The sequence below is a fragment of the Manacus candei genome, unplaced genomic scaffold (assembly GCF_025592945.1).
Source record: "Manacus candei isolate 608988 ecotype Guabito, Panama unplaced genomic scaffold, ASM2559294v1 h1tg000017l, whole genome shotgun sequence".
Taxonomy (NCBI): domain Eukaryota; kingdom Metazoa; phylum Chordata; class Aves; order Passeriformes; family Pipridae; genus Manacus; species Manacus candei.
In genome coordinates this window covers 2,063,956-2,085,927 of record NW_026138065.1, presented here as the reverse complement: position 1 = coordinate 2,085,927, position 21,972 = coordinate 2,063,956, and the positions used below count along the sequence as shown (strand labels likewise).

The 21,972-nt window shown below is 40.3% G+C and overlaps 1 long non-coding RNA gene across 4 annotated transcripts in view; it reads left to right on the top strand.

The window, feature by feature from the left end:
* LOC127469327 (uncharacterized) overlaps positions 1–21,707 on the top strand; it is a 31,256-nt gene extending 9,549 nt beyond the window's left edge. For 2 of the 4 annotated variants that reach the window (XR_007903945.1, XR_007903946.1), the window contains exons 2-6: positions 14,613–14,653; positions 15,970–16,064; positions 17,612–17,718; positions 20,311–20,705; positions 21,526–21,707. This is a non-coding gene — a long non-coding RNA (uncharacterized LOC127469327). Of the gene's footprint in view, positions 1–14,195; positions 14,654–15,969; positions 16,065–16,423; positions 16,495–17,611; positions 17,719–20,310; positions 20,706–21,525 lie in introns of those variants that run through there. The other 2 variants (XR_007903944.1, XR_007903943.1) reach the window with 2 other exon arrangements.
* Positions 21,708–21,972: the final 265 nt, after the last annotated feature.

The window sequence follows — 21,972 nt, the reverse complement described above, 5'->3', positions numbered from 1 at the left end:
GTGAAAGTTAAAAATGTCCTTGCTTGCTCCTAGGGTCCTCCATGGACTGCTATTCTGGTTAAATTCAAGACCTCAGTTCTGGAGTCTTTGCTCCATGAGGGAGATCAGGCTTCTTTCTTTGAGAGCTTGCTCCTGACCTGAATAACAAAGGAATTGAAACAAGGGCAGGATGAGGCTAGTGAAGGTTTGCTCACTGATGTAACTCATTAGAGGACTTTGCTGCCTTGCTACTAAGCCTTTTGGTTCTGCCAAGTTTCTTGACAAGAGCTGCAAGAGTAACAGTGGAAAAGTAGGTCAGGAGTAGATCTTGGCCAAGAGCACAGTTCATGTAGAAGAAAAAAAGGGAAAGGAAGAAAGAAACATTTTAGGGTGAAGGCAAGGACAGGAGGGTCAAAAGTTTGGGTAGGATTTCTTAAGTGAACCCTGATGTGTAATTATACATCTGATTACAGATAGCTTTCTAATAGTGTCTGAAATGTTCTTCAGTTTCTTCAGCAGGTCTTTCATTAGCACTTCAGAATCTGTTATTCTGCAATTGCTGTTAGCAGTAAGGCCAGCCTGCCTGCTTCCCTGCTGGGATTTTGACTGTACAGTGGGTGAGCAATGTGCTGGCCTGCTATATGCACATTTTAAGTGTGTAGCTGCACCCCTACTGAGACTCAGGGAAAAGCAACAGCAGAAAAACAAGAGCTTTTGCAGGATGGACAGTTTCCTTTGAAATGTGGTAGGCATGTGATTTCTTTAAAGGGAAGAAAAAAATCAATAGAAGGATTTTTTTGGTTGGAAGAAACACCATCATCATTGTTGTCTTTGGGAGTGAACTTCAAAACACATCTTGGTTTGGGCAATATGCACTGATTATCCAGCTCACACACAGCATACACTTCAACTTTTTTTTCAGCTGAACTTCTTGCTATGCTGGTAAAATTTCTTATATATAGCTGGTGTCATGATTTTTTTCATTTAGGCCTAAAATCCTAGGAGGTTTCTGTAACACACAATTTAACCTGCAACACATTGAACAGTAATCTGATTTTAAGCATAATCTGACTGTGGCTTTTCCACCACATCCATAATTCCAGCTAGCTTCCAGCAAATATTGTATATATCTACATTATGTGTGTATTTCTTCTGCTTCATATTAGAACCCTTGTTGAGTGTTAGGGTTTTTGATGTCCATTTTTTTAAGTGCTTTTAACATTTCACTTTTGTCTTCCTAGCAGTTAGAATATGAGTTTATAAAGCATACTAGTGCAATACACCATTTCAGCTCAAGTAAAAACCCTTTAGTATAGGCATTTACTCAGAGAAAGTGGGACTGAGAGAGGAACAGGATTTATTTTTACAAGTGTCATCCTTTGATATAGAAATTTCACCTTAAAAATGATTTTGCATTTGTGACAGCTTCCTATGAATCAGGCACTTTCTGCATTTGTTGTGGCAAGCCAGGATGTTTGCCTACCCTCAGTCAGAGTGCAGTGCTGCCTGCTGATTTTCCCCTATCAATAATTAATACATCAGTTGATAGGCAATGAACATTTTATAAAGGCCATTTTAACAAAACAGAACAATGTCTTCCTTCCATCTATCGATGTGAGACTTTTTCATCTCTCTTCTACAAATTCTCTCATTTCCCTTCAGAAAGTTGGAAACCTCTGCCAAGAAAGCACAAACAGAAGACTCTTCATTATGCTTATAACACAGAGTTTTGAAGGAATGCTCTCGACTTAAGAAATCTATATTTCTACCTGAAATGTTTTACCTCCTAGTGTTACAGCGATGACATGAAATTCACTGAGAGTTTAGGGAGATAGATTTCTCCGTGTTTTCCACTTTTACTTCCTCCTTCTGACAATGGTTTTCTCACTGCCTGGCCTCAAGGTTTGCCTACAGCCCATCACCTGTCCTTGTACAATAAGGGCACATGCCAGTTTTAAACATAGAGGTCCAGAGCTCCAGTATGTGTGCAGGAATCACAGGTGTACAGCACTGAAGCTGTTTTGAAATTAGGGCTGTTTTTTTGTTTCATTTTTTAGTTTATCTGAAAATCTTGGTGGTTATTTTTTAGACAACTCTTTACTTATCTGGAAAACAGGTCTGATGTGGGCAGGGATAGTTCTCACCCACAAATTCCCTCCTCCTGCAACTGCATGCTACAGTGTGACCTGAAGGCCTCTGTAAAGTCACAGATATACCATGGAAGGATCAGGGAAGTTCCTCAGGAAGATTACTGAGAATTTAATAGCCTGCACGGAGTGGTAGTGATGGATAGAAGCTATTTATATTTTGGGCAGTGACCACAGAACGCCACACTGTAGAGGCCTGGGACCACTGGCTGTACTTGTTTCTGTGTTGAAAGAGACCTCAAGGAGTAGCACACTGTGAGTGACCTCACACAGTTGGCAGAACGAACCAGCCTTGTGAAAATCTTCCTGCATATTCTCACTCTTGCTACGATGAGTGACAAAATGCATATTTACTCTACTGACAAAATGTTCTCTGCTAAGGTGAAAATTTGAAACACCAAATTTTTTTGCTTGGCCATCATCTGGACTTGTAGCATGGCCATGAAGGTGCTGTGTGCTCTTTCCAGATTGCTGGAGGTATCTGACCAACCTACCAGGTGCCTTTTGTTCCTGTTCCACATGCTCTTGGTGTAGAGCTGTTTATGTGTTTTTTGGTCCACTCTCAGCATTCCCATGTGCAGTGCCAGTATCTGAGTCACAGGTTTGTAAAATTCTCACTGGCTGAGTGTCTGGACCATCATGTGCTTCAGTGTCCTGGCAGAAAAATAAAAATAAAAGCAGTATATAATCTGAACTTTGCAACAAAGGATTTAAGTAATTTATTTCTTGGCATTTTATGCTTAATTTTTGCATGCTTTTCAAATCAAATATAGCAGTTTTTGAACTACATCAGACACTTTTCCATTTTTGTTATGTTTTATGTCTTTTCCTCACACCATCTTCCAAGGACTAGCATTTCCCAAGTGTTTTTTAAGGGAGCTGTAAAATCTTTTGATTATAATAGGTCTATAATGTTAATGCAGTTTTACATAACTTGCTATTTGTACTGTACATTAACTTAATGCTCCTTATGAGTTACAAAATGGTCTTTAATGATGAATTAGGTACCTTACTGGATCAGTTTTATTTCCAGGGAGCTCAATACTGGGTTTTAGTTAGAGAAAACCCTGAGTGTCCATTGTCTTTCTTGTTCTCTTTTGTTACTGTAATTTGTAGGTTGTTTTCAACCAAAACAACGTGGCAGGACAGTGAGCAGTTAAGAATTAGATAAAGCAGAACTGATAAACCAGCTTCTATTTTGAGGATAGGCACAGAAATATTTGGAATGCTATCAAGCAGTTGTCATGGTCTTTTAACCCCTCTAAGCTGGGAGTTATTTGCGTAGGGGGAGAATATATTTTTTTCCCTGCAAGGGGGATAGTGCGTGTATACGGATTGCTTACTGATATGATTCAACTGTATGAGCAGAATAATAATGATCTTACTGTGTTCTCACAGGAGTATTTCTCAAAGATTTCCTATATACCTGAATTTTGTCCCCCATCCTATTGCTCAGTCTTTTAATTAAATTTTACCCTGAACTGATTACATCTAGATTTTCCCATGGGGCCATAGATGTGAATTTACTTTTCTTTTCCTATCTGTAATGCTTGTTGTTTAAATCTTTTCTCTCTCTTTCTCTTTTTTTAAGAAGATTTGCTGATTGCAATTTGATTACCTGTTCACCATTTTACAAATTATGTTACTCTAATTGAAGCCTAGGAATAGAAATCAAATAAATGGCTCAATTCAGAAATGTTTGATTTCATATTATTTTATGATTCCGTGTTAGAGTAGACGATGCTTTTTAAGCCTCTCTAGAAAATACTAAACTAAAAAAATAACAAAGCAGAATACTTGCATTTATTTGGTAGCTCTACTTAGAGATTGCAAATGTAGACAGATACTGAGTCCATTGTAATTTTCTAAAAAAGACAACTGTTATCTTAGTGAAAACTGGGACTTCTTTAGTCACATTTTCAAAACAACTCAAGGAGTTTAGAGGCATGAGTTTCATTCAAAGGCAGATTTACACCAGCTAGAGATTCCTCTTATATGAAGGGGGAGAGGGCAGAGGAAGGGAGGAAAAGCAAATACAGTTTGTATATATCTCTGAGCATATTTTGCTTGTGGGCAAATCTGGCTATCTGCAGCAGAAACGTGATGTTTTTAGTGCTCCAAGCTGTCCCAAATTCTCACTTCAACATTAAGTTGTGCATAAACACTTGTCTGTCGGGAAAGGCTTTTCTTCACGGCATGCTTTCCCAGTGCAGCGGTACCAGCAGCACTGTCCCCAGGACAGTGTGTCCCACATGTTTCACAGAGCGTCATTTCCACATTAACCATGTGCTGTGGGATGCCACAGAAGTGGCTGCTCTCTGGCTGTTCGCCTTTCACTCCCACGCTCTTCCACCTTCTGATGCGTAGTACAGAATCCATGTACTTTGCTGCAGCTTAACTGAATTACTCTTCTGTCACCCAGGCTCCATAATGCTATAAAGGCTGGTTAACATATATATGAAAACCATGGCTCACCACTGCACTTTCGTTGACACATGCTCTTGTCAAAGGCTTTCATCACACAAAGCCATTAAAAAGTCATGACTGCTACTGAAAAGATCCAGAGACAGGACTGACAAGTTAAGACATCAAGAAATGGGCCCACCTTGGGTTTTGAATGGGGGGGAGGAATCTCTTGTTTTAGTCACTTTTTATTTTCTGTGCCCCCTCAGTGCACGGTGCTAAAGCAGTTAATGCCTCACTGGATTCCTGCAGAAGGCCTCTTGCTGCCAAACACCTGCAATCAGTAGCTGACCATTTGGCTGGGAAGTCAAAGGCAAGACATATGCAAAGCTGAAACTGCATCACTCCCTTCACCGAATGCCACAAAGCTGCAGGAGGGACACCCAGCAGTGCCTTAGGGTATGCAGTAAGTTACAGAGCACATGTTGGTACTGCATGTGCTCAGCAGTTACGTACAGAGAGTCTCTGTGGAAAGTATGGCGTCCCTCAGGATCAGAGGTAGCGTACTACCTGTTGTGAGACTAGGATGATGACAACAATGCTGCTAAAGCACACCAGAGGGCCATTTGCAATTATTGCTCTTATTGTTCTCTTGAGCAATTATTATAGTCCATTTGCCTGTAGATGTGCTTTCTGTTCTTATACCATTAACCTTAACAATGTCAATGTGCTTCCCATATGCGGTTCCATTATAAAACTTCACAGGGTTAGAGCATAGGACATGTCTCTCATAGGGAGGAGTGTTCACAGCCCCAGCTTTGCTGGTGCCTGAGGAGAACAGCAAGTCCTGTGGATGGAGCCTGGCTGCGGAGAGGCACTTGCTTTGCTGCAAAGGGAAATGAGGAGCCATTTAATCTGCTGCAGAGGAGGGAGGATTTTCTGCCAGAGGTATGAGTCTAGGTAAAAGGCCATATCCCCAGGGAGCGATGGTGCCCACAGGACAGTGGGGGCAGAGCAGCTGCAGCAGTATGAGGGAAATATTTCTTTCCTCTTGCACTCAACAGCATTACTCCCAGTTAGTACCTGTGGAAGTGAGAGAGGAGATGAACTGTTTTTTCAAGGTTTTGTGCTTTTCAGAGTGCTGTGCATGCAAGTGGTTGTTTTAAGGCTGTTAACCACTTACACATATAGTAGAAATAAAACAGTGCAGACTAGCAACTTCAGACTATTCTTCACAGAGGTCTGCTTACAGGACACAGACTATATATGGAGAGTCTTTACAATCAGCTAAAATGTAGCAAAAATATGATTTGTAAACATAAGCTTTTCTCACAGTTCACAATATTGCAATGAATTGTTTTTTTTTTTTCGCTGAAGTAGGAAAAAGCTTAATACTGATTCTCTTACTCCCAGATAACCCCCCTCAAAATGATTTCTGTGTAAAGATGGCCATTATTTACTGTATTCAAGAGGTCTAAATAGATATAATACTTACTTACCTAAAGCGCTAGAGGACTCTGGCTCTTTTAACAAAAGCTGTGTGATGCTGAGGTATTTAAGACATTACTGAGCAGATGTCTTTGGCTAATAGAGTAAGAAAAAGGATGAAATTGCTACCCAAAATGCAACAAGACTGCTTTGCTCCCAGTGTCTAGCTCACACTGCAGAAAATAGTGTGCTTTCATCAGCCATACTCTGACAGCCTCTGTTAACCGCACAGAATTTCACATTGCACCTCTGGCTTGGGGCTTGTTTGCAAGTAAGTGCCTGCTGCAGGATGATGGGGGTAGTTGCAGCTACTTCTTACACCATTAGTAGTAAGGATAGCCACTAGATATTCAAATACTGTGAAGATGGACTGGAGGCAGACCTGAGCACAATGCTCTGCAGTTTCCTACTTTCACCTCTTCCTCTAAGATGTTAATGATTTTTCTTGAAGCGTCTACATAATATTTCTGGTATATGGGAGATCTCCTGTGAGGGGTTTCCATACATCACCCATTCTCCATGGACTTTGTTAGAGAATTACTAGCCAAAAGCTGACTCTAGTCACAGCTTTTGGGAGATTTACACTGATTTTGGACAAGATAGCCACAAACTTTGAGCAACAAACTCAGAGTGTGGTTCTAAGACCACTCCATGCCTGACACATGTGCTCTGATGTCCTTGTGTTTGCTTTATCTGGGCTGTTACTGTCCCAGGAGTCAGCCCCATTCCTCTGCTAGCCAAAAAATGGTGATGGAGTAAACCAAGAGATCTGTAACTACATCAGGTGCTTGTGTAGGTGTTTCAGTGTGAACTGCTTTTTGCTGCTGGTTTACTGTGCAGGGTAGCACAGGCCAGGTGCTCATCTGCCTGTTGCCATTGGCTGAGGTTAGGGGGTGTATGATGGAGGGGAAAGCTGAAGTGGTTTGCCTTGGCTTGGGGAAGACCCTGTCCTCTAGCCCAGACCTTGACATTAGTCTCCACACAGTTTCTATCTATCAGCTCACTCTCTTCTACCCAAATGCATGTGCAAAAATAGATTAAGAAGTTTTAACTGGCCTTTCAGAAGGCCAGTCACTTCGTGTTATCATCAGACAGTTGACCATGGACACGTTTGCTGGTGACCCGCAGGAGAGCTGAGTCATCTTTCTCATTTAGCCTCCTGCAGATAGATGCTTCAGCTTTCATGCATGGTTGCTGCAGGTGTCTGGATGATGCATCTGAGTGCAGCACTACCTATGAGCAGGAGGACTGAAGGCCCTGAGCGAGGTGTCAGATCCCTCTCTGCTTAAACCCTGTCTGATGAGGAGGCACTGGAACAGGTTGTCCAGAGAAGTTGTGGATGCTCCATCCCTTGAAGTGTTTAAGGAGAGGCTGGATGGAGCTCTGAGCAACCTGGTCTAGTGGAAGGTGTCCCTGCCCATGGCAGAGATGTTGGAACTAAACGATCTTTAAGGTCCCTTCCAACCCAAACCATTCTATGATTCTATGATATTCTTAATCCCATGCTGTTTCTCTTGTCAGTGGCAAAGGGATTATTGATGAGATTCTCAGGGCTGACTAGAAGGCTGAGCTATATAGCTGCCATTGAAATTAATGACAGTTGCAAGCCTGAACCTGCCAGCCGGCTTTGGGAAAACCAGCTTTTCCCTGTCTGTTTACAGGAGAGCACTGCTGTAAGAAGTTATAAAGTAGCAGAGGATGTAGTATTCAGAGCAGTAGTATTCAGTTGCTGCAGAAGCTAAAGAGAATTAGATGCTCTTTTTTTTGGTCATATTTCCCAGCTGCTGTAAACTGGCTGCTCTCTGACAAAGTCAATAGAGCGATACCAGTTTGCTCCAGCTCAGGATTTGAGTCTTTCGGAGTATATGCAGGCAGGTGAAACAGCAGTAAATAAGGAAAAAGATCTTGCAGGTAGGGAACTTTAATAAATAAAAATATATTAACAAAAATCAATGCAGGGCCTTGCCTCTGTCAGCATTTGTTCTGTGTTTGTGTGTCTGTCCTGACCCATTCCTTCTTTGTTCACCGAGATTGCATCTGCATCTCTATGGCAACTAATGAATGATTATTTAATTTACCAATCTCTGGATGCAGCAATTTAGTGTTTAAAATATTCCAACACTGTCTGTCATACATATATGCACAACCACATACAATCTGTCACACAGGAAATACTATAGGTGCTTGATATTCATATTTGAAACTAAATCTGTTTACCCGTCTCTCCAAATGGGACATGAGAGCTTTATCTACTGTGGTGATGGCCACAAGCTAAACAGTATGTGCAGGTAAATGTAGTTTTATTATTTCATGTTTGCTGTCTGTATGTGTCAGCTACCACCCAGTACACCTCAAATGAAGGCAGCACTGTGTACATCCCAGAGGATTTCTGCCCAACTCCCAGGTCTTAAGAGTTACTGAGTGTTCACAGGAGGTTTTCAGAAGAAAAATGGTATTTCATGTTTGTAAGAGCCAATCTAAAAATGTTATTTTGGAGGAATGGAAAGGAAAGGACAACTGTCACTAGCTTTTCAAATGGATGGTGTGCCTTCAACCATCTGAGTTCTTCAAGAAAAAGATAAGTAATTGCTGGAGGAATGCTAGGGTAGCTACATGCTCTTCCTTGGGGCTGATGTAGGTGAGCACTGACTGGGAAAGATAGATCAGCATCTGCTTTCATTGTGTTTTCTCTCAGCTCTCTCCGATTTCAGTCTTTGACGAGCTAGAGACTTTCAGAAGATCCCCAGACACCCAGGCACATTTTTGCTTGCAGGGGACTTGGTTTTATTCTATCCTAAAGAATTGTGCAGCTGACTTTTAATCTGCAAAGGGAATACATTCTCAATACAATATACTCCTGCTACAAGTGAAGCAGATAGTTTTAATGAAGTTACTGGTTTGGTTGTTTGGTTTTTTTTTTTAATCTTGACTGCTTGAGGAAATGGGGGTGAAAGGGTGAAGGGACAAGAGTCATAGTATGCATCCAGGCATATGGTCTTATGTCTGCTGAGTGGCTGCAAGAGAAGTGACATTTCCCTCCTGGACCTGACCATTTCAAAGGCACTTTGCTCAGGGCCTAGGGAGGGACATTTGCCTGGGCTTGAGGAGAAGGAGGAGATTTCAGATACTCTGAAAAGAGCTGTGAGAAGTTTAATGCTACACGGTCTTACAGCTCTGCTCAGGTGGGAAACCACAGCAAATTGGACTGCACAGATACCATGTTGCTGCAGAAGGTAGCCTTCTTTTGATCATATTTTGAGCCATCCTGGGATAGTCACAGGTAAAAATTCCAGCCTACAGGCAGTTGTTCCCACATCACTTAGCTGGATGTGCATATAAGTATGTATGCAGACTGTATTTGTAATGGCACAACTCAGAAACAGCTGATTTGGATACGTGCAGCTGAAATCTTCTGGGTACACTCCACTTTGCACAGCTAAGTGGCCCTAAGAGTAGCTTTTGACATGGTGGATACACTTCATTGCAGTTTCATATCTGAAACAGCAGGACCAAGGACTCCTATATCATGTTGATATATAAGTGTGCAGTGATCCAGACAGGTAGTTTTATTGCGGGTTACATGAAACAATAACTGGTTGTATGATGGCCCCCGGTTAACCTGTGGTAAGGTGAAAGCAGGGGCACTAGAATAGAATGAACTGTTATATCCCAAGGTTGATTTAAGGCTAAAATGGAACCTAGATCCACCCAAACTGCAAAACTGTGTGGTCTCTCTGCAATAAATGTTTCATTTCGTTGCCAATATCCAAAGCAGGCTGCTTTAAAAAACCCTTCTGTTCGTGAATCCTGATCCTCACTGAGCATGAAGCAGTAGAGCTCTGGTAAAAAGACATGCAAAGTACAAACCCTGCAATTTCTCAGCTCCTGCAGCTTTCTCCAAGACTGTATTAAACCTGTATCTCTGTTCCCAAACTCCAAGGAGCCTCATTTACTCTGGGCTTGCTTTAGAAGCCCCTACAGTTCAGGACATGCCCATTATGTGCTGCACTGAAGCTGTGTGCTCACTTGAGTGTCCCAAAAGAAAATTACAGCCATCTTACAGGGATGAGTCATCTCATACAGCTGTGTGAGACATGATTTTCTAGTTGTACACAACTTTGAAGTTTAAAAAAACCTCAAGCCCTTTTCTGTTCTGTGTAGGGATGAAACCAAGTTCTTTCTATTTTAATGGAAAAAAATGCAGAAACAAAGCAAGATCCTCACTTAGCATAGCAAACAGTTCATTAATCAACTCACTTCAGGTGAAAAAGATTCGACATTGCCCGCCTCCCACATTCCAGAAAAATTCTGTGACCACAGAAATATTAAGGATCTCCTTCACAATCTTCAACTGTTTTTTAAATGCGAAATGGAACAGTACCAACCTGTGAAAGTCAAAGGCTGATTTGGTAGGCAGTTAATAGCTTGGTGATTCATAGTACCTGCCTAGTACGTGGGGGTCCTAAGTTCAAGTCTGTGAGAACCCAGGACTTCAGGCTATTATCAATTCTAAGCCTCTCTTAGGTTTTGACCATAAATCACACCCTAGAGATGAAAAATCTTCCCTGGCAAAAATTCTGGCAATGCTGCTATGTTTGCCTGCAAAATGCACACTGGTTTCAGTCACTTTCTACTTTCTGATTAAAAAATATTTCACTGAAAAACTTTATGAACTATCTCAAAGTGTTTGACAGCATTGGATCTTTCAAGAAGCTCAGAAAAATTAAATTAATTTTACTGTATTTTGGATTTCAAAGTCTTGTGGTAGATGCCCATACACCCTTTTTTTTTAGGGTGGTTAATTTTTTATGACTTGATAGTATTTGCACTGTGTAGGATAAAAAAAGAGAATTTCTGAATCATGAAAAATTTACATTTCTTTGTGGATTAAAAGTGAGAGGAAATAGCTATTTCCTCCCATTTTTAGTACAGCAAATTAAGATAAATCTAGTAGAGTACTTGATGCCACAAAAGCATTTGGGTGGGCTGATGATAATTTTGGTGGCTTTACTTGCATTCACGTGGGCAGATTAAAAATTGCATCAACTATAAAAGCAGAGAGGCTGTTCTAGTGCCTTTGGTGACCTCTGGCATAGCAGAGACCAGGGGTTCTTGTGCTGACCTGGTTGGTAAAGGTCTACTGTAGCTCTTCTTGCTCCTAAGCAAGCTGCCCCACTTGCTTTCTGACCGAAAGGCTCTCTTCTGCCTTTGGAAGAGACGTGTCTTCTCAGGGAGCTCCTTTCTGGGATTTCTCAGCTCTTAAACAAATAAGAAATGTTGATAAATCTTTAAAAAATCCTTCCCTTCAACTCTCTGTCAGACTGAAGACATAAATAACACTGGCAGCCCCATTCCAAGTGCTTTTGCCCAAGACAAGTCCTATCTCAGCTACTGAGAAGTGGCATTTTTCATTTTGCCCAAGGGAGTCACTTAACCCCTTCTCAGCTGCTGGCTGCAGCCCGTCACAGAGGATTTGTGGTCCTGATTTCAGCAGATCAACACAAAGCTGACTGAGGGCTGTAAGACAATGCTTGAGCCTTACTTTTATGAATAAGCCTAGTAAGTGAAAAACATAAAGAGAATTTAATCTGCCTGTCTGCTTGTGGATACTGTACCAATGGAGAGAAAATCAGTTTAGGTGGAACAGTGAAGATGCCGTAGTCAGGCTGAATCAAGGAGCAAGAAAGTGTGGTCTTGGCAGCAGTGCTATAAGTGCTGGCTAGAAGGATATGTCAAAAGGACTGCCTGCATACAGTGGATTCAAGGTGGGAGCATTTCCTTCTCCCCACACTGAGGCTGTCTCTGTGCAGAACAGTAGCAAGGTGGTGTAGAGATGGCATGGTGGTGCCTCAGCCCTGCGCCTGAGAAACATGCACTTGGCTTGTGTCAACCAGGCACATAAGCGCAGATGCTGTGTGCCCTCTACTCCCTGGGCTTTTGCTGCCTCTGGAGCTAGCTCAGGTATCTCTGCTGCACACCTCCCTGCACAGTGAAGGCATTTCCTTGGGGCTAAAGGAAAATCCTTTAGGGACTGTAGCTTGCATTGATCAAGGGAATTGCCTGCATGTGGACATGGGTATATGACTGTTGTGTGTGTAACTAATCTGTTTTGAGCCTTGAGATCATGCCTGAACCGTCATTTCTGTGCTTTTGGTTTCCTCCTGTGTTTGAGAGTGAGATCACTAGCTTATATTTTTATCTCTACTTAAATATCCTTAAAACAATTTTTTTACTTAACTATCTTTACTCAAAACTCCAGTGTTCATGACTAGAGTCAGCATTTTTAGTTAGTTTTCCACTTAGGAAGCACTGATAAAACATGAACAAGGGCATAAGGGTCCTTTTGCTTTCTGAGTATGAGCTAGCAGAGCTAAGCTTTCTTTGTGAGCTTCTGAAGTAGCCAGGGACACAAGAGAGATGAGTACACTTTAATGTTGTTCCTCTCAAGTGTCACCTTGGGGTGACTTCTTACTTATAAAACTGCTTGGGGTTCTCTCAAGCTAAGATCGCTCCAAGGCAACACTTTTGATCAGGCATGACAGTGAAGTACATCCACTGAGGCATAATGTTATATGTGTCCTGCACAATAAATAGCAGTTAGATACAGGGGCGATCCACAGCAAATCACTATGGCTATCACACAGCACTGCTGTCTGTCCCATGGGCCTCCCCCAGCAGTCAGAATGTGCAAGTGGCCTCCCCCAGTGCCATTTGTGAAACTGGGGTTCAAGTTTCAGAGGCAAAAAGAGCAGTGTCCTGAAATGCTGGTTGCGTTTTGTCTGTCTGTTGGACTTTCATTTATTTCCTAACACTTCAGCAATAAACAGCTTTGCTTTGTTTTTCCCTGCCCATCGCTGGCTGTCTATTATTGCCTGGTATGAATATTTTCAGTACTCTTTCCTTCTTGCCAAGTACAGTCACAGGGGAGGGGGAACAGGCTTAGGCTGGTAGCAGTCTCTCTGTGCCTCTACTTCTTTGCAGAATGGGGAAATGATGCCTCTTTCTTTTGCCATTTTTGCCACATCATGTTGAATTGCTGCTCTATGCTGGGAAAAAAAACAGACTCTCTTAATTTTCCCTTTTTCCGCTGCTAGGTTGTAATACTGAAGTGTAAAAGTCTGAGTCTGTTTCCAAGCTGATGGGAAGAGGAATGTACTGTCCACTCAGGATGGTGTATACTGAGCACAAATAAGGGTTGATATACAGTTTAAACAGTGTATTTCAACAATGAATCCTGTCTGAACATCAGAAAACACTTTTTTTTACTGTGAGAATGACTGAGCACTGGCACAGGTTGCCCAGGGAGGTAGTGGAGTCTCCATCCTTGAAGATATCCAAATGCCATCCAGACATGGTCCTGGGCAATCAGCACTAGGTGGCCCTGCTTGAGCAGAGGAGTTGGACTAGGTGACCTCCAGAGGTGCCTTCCAACTTCAGCCTCTCTATGATCCTGTGATTACAGACTTCAGATTATTTATTATAGCCATAATTCTATCAGGTCAGAAAGGAGGAAAGGTTTGTGAGCAGAGAAGTTTTATTTTTTAATAGACCAATAATGTTAGGAAAAAAATGGTCAGAATTTTGGATATATGCTTTCATCACTTTCCGTGCACCTAAAATATTGGACGGTATTATTTTAACAAAACATACTAACTTAATCCACACAAAACTTTTGGCTTAATATAAGCACATGCCTACAATGCAGATCCTGATAGCCCTCAGAACTATGGAGAAAGGTGAATCCCTTCATAACTTAGGAATGTGAGCCATGTGCATCTGTACCAGAGATACCTCTCCCTGATACCAATAGCTACTTTTTCCAGAGGAAAACCCTCAACATTCAGATGTGGAAGTGGAAAGCCCTCAGGAAACAAAGGAAAAAGGAATGTTCACTGCCAGTTTGGGTCAGTTTATCAGACAGTTGCTTCTGGTTAATATGGTCAGATATAAATGGTCTGAAGGAGTAGGGAAATTTTTAGCAGAATTGTTGGATTAGGCTATTTGGATCATCTAAGATCCCTATGACATACAATACATGTGACCAGAAAGATATTCCAGTGAACAATATGAAATTACAAGCACGAAGCACTTGCAAGATATAAGCGAGTGAAAGGCTCAGTCATGAACTCTACAAAATACATAGCAAAGCAGAGGCTGCATTATACTTTTCAGATCAGTGTTACTGGAAATTGCCTCATCTACAGCCAGTCATTGGAGTCTCCTCTTCCTCAGCCTTGCTGTTTAGTCCCATACTGACCCAGTGTGTTTCTGACATATTTCCACAATGTTTAAATAGCACCTCCTCTCAAATATGAGCAGTTTACCAGAAAGTGATGCCCCTCTCCAGGGAAAGCTGTGACTTGATGCTAAAAAAGATTGACTTGAGTGAAATGCACCCAGAGGTGTGGAAGACAGAAAAGAAGAAACAGGTAGAGAGGCCATTTTGTGGCTTTCAGATTGACTTATTTAATGATATTTTCATTAACAGTTCTTTCTGCTAAATGCCATGAGTTTCTCTCTTTAGAGCTGTCTACATTAATAATGAGTGACTCCACTGGGAGGTGATTTACATAAAACATGCTTCTCTTGTTATAGACAGGAGCTTTGTGCTGGGCTAGAGAGACGAGGAGATGAAGGTAAGTGCACTCTGTAAATGAAGGGCAGTTTCCTATGCTGAGTCATGAGCACCCATGAAAAATCACCATCCCCTCTGCTACCACCTTGGCCCGAAATGTCTCCCAGCTCAGAGTCCTACTGCATTGAGGTGGATGTTTTTACATAGGTGTGACACAGAGTGCTGTGGTGGAAAGGCTGGGATCAGCCAATGCATATGAACTCTGCAGAGGAGCTGTAGACAGGAGTAAAATCAGCTTTCCCTGAAGAGCCTTTTCTGCACATTTTGTATTACTTCTGCAGTGCAAAGCGACTGGGGCCTCTGATCACAGCCTTCTGCATTTCTTCAGCCTTAAGTGTCAGAGAAATAGGTTCGTATTTTGTGATCTGTCAAGTTCCAGACAGACACCAATGTGAAAACATGACAACTAGAAAACAGAAAATGAAATACCACTTTTTAAAAAAAAATTCCTAAAAATTTATTTGTTCAATTTCCTCCTAAATGTGACTGAGACATTACATTATGGCTTTTTCTTTAAGTTGGATACAAGAGAGTCTGGACCATTTGTTGCTAAGTCATCCCTGATGTGTTTTTTCTTATGGATGAAACAGTCTATGTTGACTCATAAATAAAGAGATGTACAGCTTCTTAACTTCTTCTCCCAAAGTTACAATAAATTCATAGAAAACATATTGCTGAGACTGTACTCTCAAAGTGGATTCCAGTTAAAGTAGATAACAAGTGAGATCTCAGTTAAGTTGAGCTTTCTAAGAGAACCTAAGCTGTTCAATGTATACTTTCCTAGAGGACAACCTACAAAATGGCTTAGCTCCCTTATCTAAGCCACCTATTTTAGGATGGAATTTGGTTTCTGAGGGTTGTTATCTCTCTCCATTGACTATGAAGAAAGCTTGGTGACTTAGCTTAGACCTGAAGAATTTCAAAGGCTATCTTGGTAGCTTGAGACACTTTTTAAAGAGAGGACAGAATAGTTTGGAAATGGAAGTATAGCTCTCATGAGTTTAGTTTAATTTTATATTTTTATTTATATACATATATAAGTAAACTATATACAAATAAGATATATACACGTAACATGCTTTCAAGGCAAACAAAAGTAAGATTGCCCACAAAGAATCTTTGAAAAGGCAAAAATGATAATATGTTGCCTGTGGTGAACATTTATGTCATTGAAATGATTTGTAGATACTGTCAAGAACTTTGATTTCTGCAAAAATAACATCTTAGACCACTGGAAAACTACTTAGAGGAAAATAAGGCATCATTTGTACATAATTAAGTAAACATTTTCTATTCCTCACATCTCCATGGAAATAGATGTGTTGTTCAGCTCATTTTTCTGGTGCTCCCAAAAGAAGGACTAGCCTGACAATGCCATTAAGAATCACAGAAGAAATCAAAGACTTTGGAAGGTAAGAACTTTTACTTCATGGAAGCTGGTTAGTTTGATAGTTGGAAAATAATGACTGTTGATGAAAGCTTATACTGACACCTGGATTCATGTCACATAAATTGCCAATAAAAATTCAGGTTTTGCTTTTTAACTGATAGATTTCATTTTGGAGTAGTTAGGAGGGCAGTCTTGTGTTCTCAGTCATGATATCTTCTGTGAAACTACATATAGACAAAAGTAATTTGTCCAAATATGTTTATTTGCTGAGTTTGAGCTTGTATTGAACCCAGACTATCCTTTCAGCAGAACAAATTACAAGAGCTGCAATTCAAATTGTTTTATACTTTGCCTTCCTTTTCTTTCTAAATTCTATTCCAGCTAAAAGTCAAAAATCTAAAAAGTAAAGTATCCCTGATTTTCTGGGGGGATTGTGCAGATCAGTGTTTCTGGTAAGTTGACTGAAATGTAATGTAAGCTTTTGATTCTTTAAGTAGCCTCGATGAAATGTTAACAGTTCTTCTGTATTGTATCTGTAATGAAATGGGAAGATTAGAAGTGAGGTTTGGCTTCAGCAGATCGTATTGTTGTCTTTTAAATTAGTTTTGCTCTGGGCACAGTGCCTGTAGTTTTCTTAATCTGTTAAACCTTTTTTGGTAAATTAATAATTTGGACAATGATGAATATAAATAATTTACATCTACAGCTTTCATGTCGTGTGTTTGCTGAGGTGGATTTACAAAGGCATCAAGCCAGGATGTAATTCCTGACTTTATTAGGTTATGAAACAGAATCTAGCCAGAAGATATAATGTCCTTAAGCTGTAACATCAGCAGCAACAGACAGACCTTAATGTTGCTGGACCTAATGGAATTAAATTTCATGTATGCTTAATGAATGCAAATGCCACTTAATTTTTACAGCTTGAGTTGTAATACATTGCATGTGACACGTCTGCTCCTGAAAAAAATATTCAAATGTGTGATTCTTACACCCAGTGTCCAATTTCAGCACTGTAAAATGTATCCTCTTAGGGAAGAGGGACTGGAGAAACATGCCAGCAATATTACTGCATAATTTAAAGCAGCCACTAAAGAGAAATGTTAAAATATGCACCAGGCAATTACAAGTGTTGTATATGTTTTTATTCTCCTTTGCTGCTGTTCAACAAGGAGTAGTAAAAAGATTTAGAGCAAGTGGCAACCATAGCAACAAGGAATTTTTGGTCCAACCTGGTGCTGTATAATTTCTGGCAAAGAAACACATTTCTGCATACTCTGTAAGGTGTTGATTCTTCCAGAAGATATGTGCAGTGCTTTCAGTTCTGCCTCTCAGGAACTAGTCCCATAGAGGTATGTGAGAGCCAGTTTTGGTGCAAGCCCAAGCAGAAGTGATTTACAATTGGGGTTTACCAGAGCTGGTCGTGACACTTGTTCAGTAGTCCCTTGGGTTTGTTAATTATTGATAGAGATAATAAGTCCCATTATGCTCCCTGTGAGAGAGAAGGGAAATAGATGTGAAGTGGAAGAAGGTTTCTATCCCTTACCAGTTCCCTTCTCCATCCAACAGTGGCTGTGAGAAAACCCAAGCAGAGCTTTGTTCCTGAGACCTGATCACACCAACTACCCTGCTCTGGGGGATATGAAGGCCCTGTCAAACACAGCTCCCCAGTAGTGGTAAATACCAGAGTGACTCTGTCTTTAGAGTTTTTTGCTCGCTTGCAGACAGCTAAGTGGGCAATGACCCTAAAAACAAGTAAGCGAAAACTCAAGGGTGGAATGCAAACTCAATTATATATGTGGAGATCCCAGAAAATGTATTCAGTTGATATGGGTGTGTGGGGTTTTCAAATACAGTCCAGTGATGAGTCGCTGTGCATTTTATAAAACAAAGTGGGTGTCATGATATTGAAGATTATGGCAGACATAGTAGTCACAAAGAAGTCTAGCTACTGATTGTAAACTAAGCTGTGCAAAGTCAAAAGGATCTGAGATTCTCACTCAGAGAATGTTGACCTTCACAGCTAGACACCAGAATTAAACATCCATCACTTCTCACGACAAAGAGTAAATTTGCACAGTTAATTCTGAAATAAAAATGATGACGAGATTACCGTACAATGAAGAGTATGCAATATGAAAGATGTTATTCCAGAGAACATGTTAGAAACGACTGTCATTAAATGTCAGGTTTTTTCTATCTCTTTTAGAGGCAATCCTTCTACTTTTAGATAGAGCTGTTCTACACAGTGACTTAGAGTAGGCTGAGGGCTTTTTACTCTGATTTGATGGGACAAACATATCCTCCAGTAAAGGTACTGAGGTCTATAAGCCTCTTTTGTTAATAGCCTTGTTTTCCTTAGCTTTTCCTCTTTCACATACCCCAGCTCTGCAGATCCCAGGCTGAAAGCCACTACATGATGAGGTGCCCCTTGAAAGTCCCTTAACCAGGCATTAATTCCTGCTATTTAGTAAGTTTTACAAGCTATTTGCCCATTGCTTTTTTCCAGACGTGGGAAGTTGGGGATAGGTCCCAGAGATGGTGTACATAAAATACACACCTGACCCCTTTATCTAACATTCCTTTGAAAGTTACTTATCACAAAATGCTGTGATAGCACATAGACCTCCTCCACTTCATTACACCTTAATTTGGGATCCTGAGACTATAAAATTGTTTCGTAAATTATCTGGAAATAGCTATATCTGACTCTGCATCCCAGGGGAAGAAACCTATTGCCCTTTGGCAAGACATATGAAGTTACCTATGATCAAGGCAGCACATTTTTAAATACCTTATCTCTGTATTTGCAATTGCTGTATCAAGTTACAACGGTAGGAAGTGGAAGAAAAGCATTATCACTTTAGAATACAGATGTTTAGAAAGGAGTGAATTAAGTGAGACAGAAATCTAGGATCTTCTACTTTCATTTTTTTCAGTAACACTATTTCTTTGATAGCCTGGGATAAAAAAGGCAGAAGGTGGATAGTATTATTTGAACAAAGATCTCAGCAATTATTGCATGTGGATAGCCTTTGTATTGTGCAGATTGTTTTCCTCCACGCATATTTTGTTTCTTGCATTGAAGCACTTAAAACATATCCAGCAGAGTTATACGTCTACATAAATATTTGATAACTCTAATTGTGCAGCCTGAGCCACACTTTCACCCTTGGGCATGTAGTGCAAGTAAATGTGCATAGCACCTGTATATAAGATGTTAAGGTGATCAGGGAATGTGTGAGCTTGCCTGAAGCATCAATTTAAAGCAACAACTCTATTTGTGCTATTTCAAAATCAAAGGAAAAGTATGTTCTTATTTTATAATTAAAGAAAATTAATGTTAATGATTTCACATTACTCGTTAAATTAACATGAAAATCATCAAGTTCTCATTGTCACTTCTATTATAAACACCTGTCCTGCTAGGAATCTTTCACATGTGAAAGAGTATCAGACATGTAACAAGGTAAGAAAGAGATTTCGGGCATAAGATGGTCTAAATACCATTTTGGTTCTTAGAAAAAGTATTGTTAACCATGGATTTAATTTAGTCATAGCACTTGTTTAGTGCTGAAACAAAAGGCTTCTTTTAGTCTTTTCTTTGTTTGCTTGTTTGTTTTTACCTTTGATGTGTCCAGAAGACTGAGAATATGAGTCTTGTGGGACATTTTCTTCCAGCTCCTCTGCTTTCAATTTTTCTCCACAGGCTGAGTGTTTGGACTGAACCTTCTTGGCCACACCACAGCCATGCATTGCCCACCTACACGTAATGTTTCTGCCAAAGAGGCAGCATGAAAAGTGTCCTTATGGGAATGCTTATGTTGTGCTGCAGTCTTGTGTGTAGCACTGCAGCAATTCAGTTGGACACAGCTTAGTGTTGAACTGACACTCCACAAATTCATCTGAGATGTTTCTATCAAGGCTGACATGATTCAAAGGCATTTCATTTCTGCGTCTGATGAAAAAGTGAAAAATTACCCACAGAAATTTTGATTCACAAAGAGTTTCAGTTTTAAAGACAAAGACATTTTTCCCGAAAAGCATAAATCAAAGTTGTTTTCCTGTTTACAAACATCCCAGCCTTGCTTGCTGGATGTCCTCCTATATTTTAGTGTAACTGCTCACCCTCAGCTGTCCTTCTCAGCTTGGTTGAGGGTAATGGGAAAGGATCCACATTAAAAAATAATAATAACACTAATTTATTGCTTTTCAAAAAGAAAAAAATGTATGTGACAAGTATAATCTGCTTCTTTGCCATGTCTCAGATTATCTAGGCCAAGCCCTTGGACTTCTGCTTGCATATCTTCCCCTTCAATCTGTCATAGTGCCTGGGGCCATTACCAAAATGAAGGCATCAGGTGCCCCCAGTGGGACTCTTCTTGCTGAACATGAAAATCTCCAGTCTCCGTGAGCTGAGCTGATCACCTTGCACACCTGTTATTGTTAAGTGAAGAAACAGGCCCTTTTATGGCTCAGGTTGTTTGCTCCATCCTGGCACCTGTATCAGGACAGCAACACCATGCCCTGCAAGTGTCCTTTTGCTCTGCTGCCTGTGCAGACTCAGGGCAGCTGTCACAAGGATAAAGATCTGCGTTTTGTTAAATCAGTCAAGGAGCCTTTGAAGATATCTTCTAACTCCAGACATAAGGAAGTATGAGAGGTATTTTAAAACTGGTAACAATCTGTCATTATAAATGCTTCACTGAAATTGGTTTGTTAGTTGTTATGCCTTGTTACGTTGACATTGTTATACTCTTAATGACACACTCTAAGCTTGAGAAATGTTAATAGCTGTGAATAAGTGAGATTCAGATCCAGGAACCATCAGCTTATGGAAGTAAAACATTTGCTTTCAGCTTCAACAGGGCTTTTTTTATAGTAAGACTATCTGGATATACAAGGCTGGGCACCCATACATATATATATATATATAAAATATATATATTCTCTCTCTCTATATATATATATAGAATATTTATATTATACTGGGCACCCATAAGTAGTTTCAGCAAATGTCTAATTTCTTAATGGCCTGGCCTCTAAGAAATTGGATCCAAGACCCATCAGAGCTCTTGTACATGCATCCGTAAATCTGAGAAGGTACATTTATAGTCAGTTATCTCTCTGGAGTTGTTAAGATTTTTAATTTTCTTCTAAAGGTGAAGGCCTCAGTGGCAGCTGAGAACTAAATATGGACTGAGGGGTTTTCAGGTTTTTAACACACAAATGAACTTAGCAGCTAAGGAAATGTTCTTCTGTCCCTAGCATAAAATTGGCTTTACAATGAAGCAGAGTGAGAGAGGGGTTGGATATGGAGTCTCCAGGGATAATTGGCAGAGATTTTTTTATACTAGGAAACTACCTGCTCTTCTTCACTGGAAGAAACAATATTTGTGAAACCATTCAGCAATTTTCAATCATCTAGCATCATCTGAGATGCTCTAACAGTATTCTGCTTAACCTCCTACCTCTTTCTCCAGCAGGCAATGGTCTCCCAGAAGTCCTGCATCACATGTGGCTTGGATGTCCTAGGAGGTCTCAAATGGTGTTAGAGATGTCTGAAATACTATACATCTCACTCCAACAGAAAAAGTCCAAACCCTTCTGCTTGAGACAAAGAAATGGCATTGTAGCATCTGTGAAGTGCTTTTTTTAACCATTTGCCATCCTGCATAGTATCAGTAATATTTTTCTTGTATTAAAAGAAAGCCAGTAAAAGCAAATGGGATTTCAGTGAATTTTTATGCATATGAATTCTAAATCAAATATTCTGAGTACATCAAATGTGCATGTTTTCCTTGAGAATGACAAATATATGGGGAAATGTTAGGTTTTCTGTGGTAGAGGAAGAAGGCAGACAAACCTCTGAAGTAAAACAAACCTTTAAAGACTTTTATTCTGTAACACCATGTTTGGCTTCCTATAAA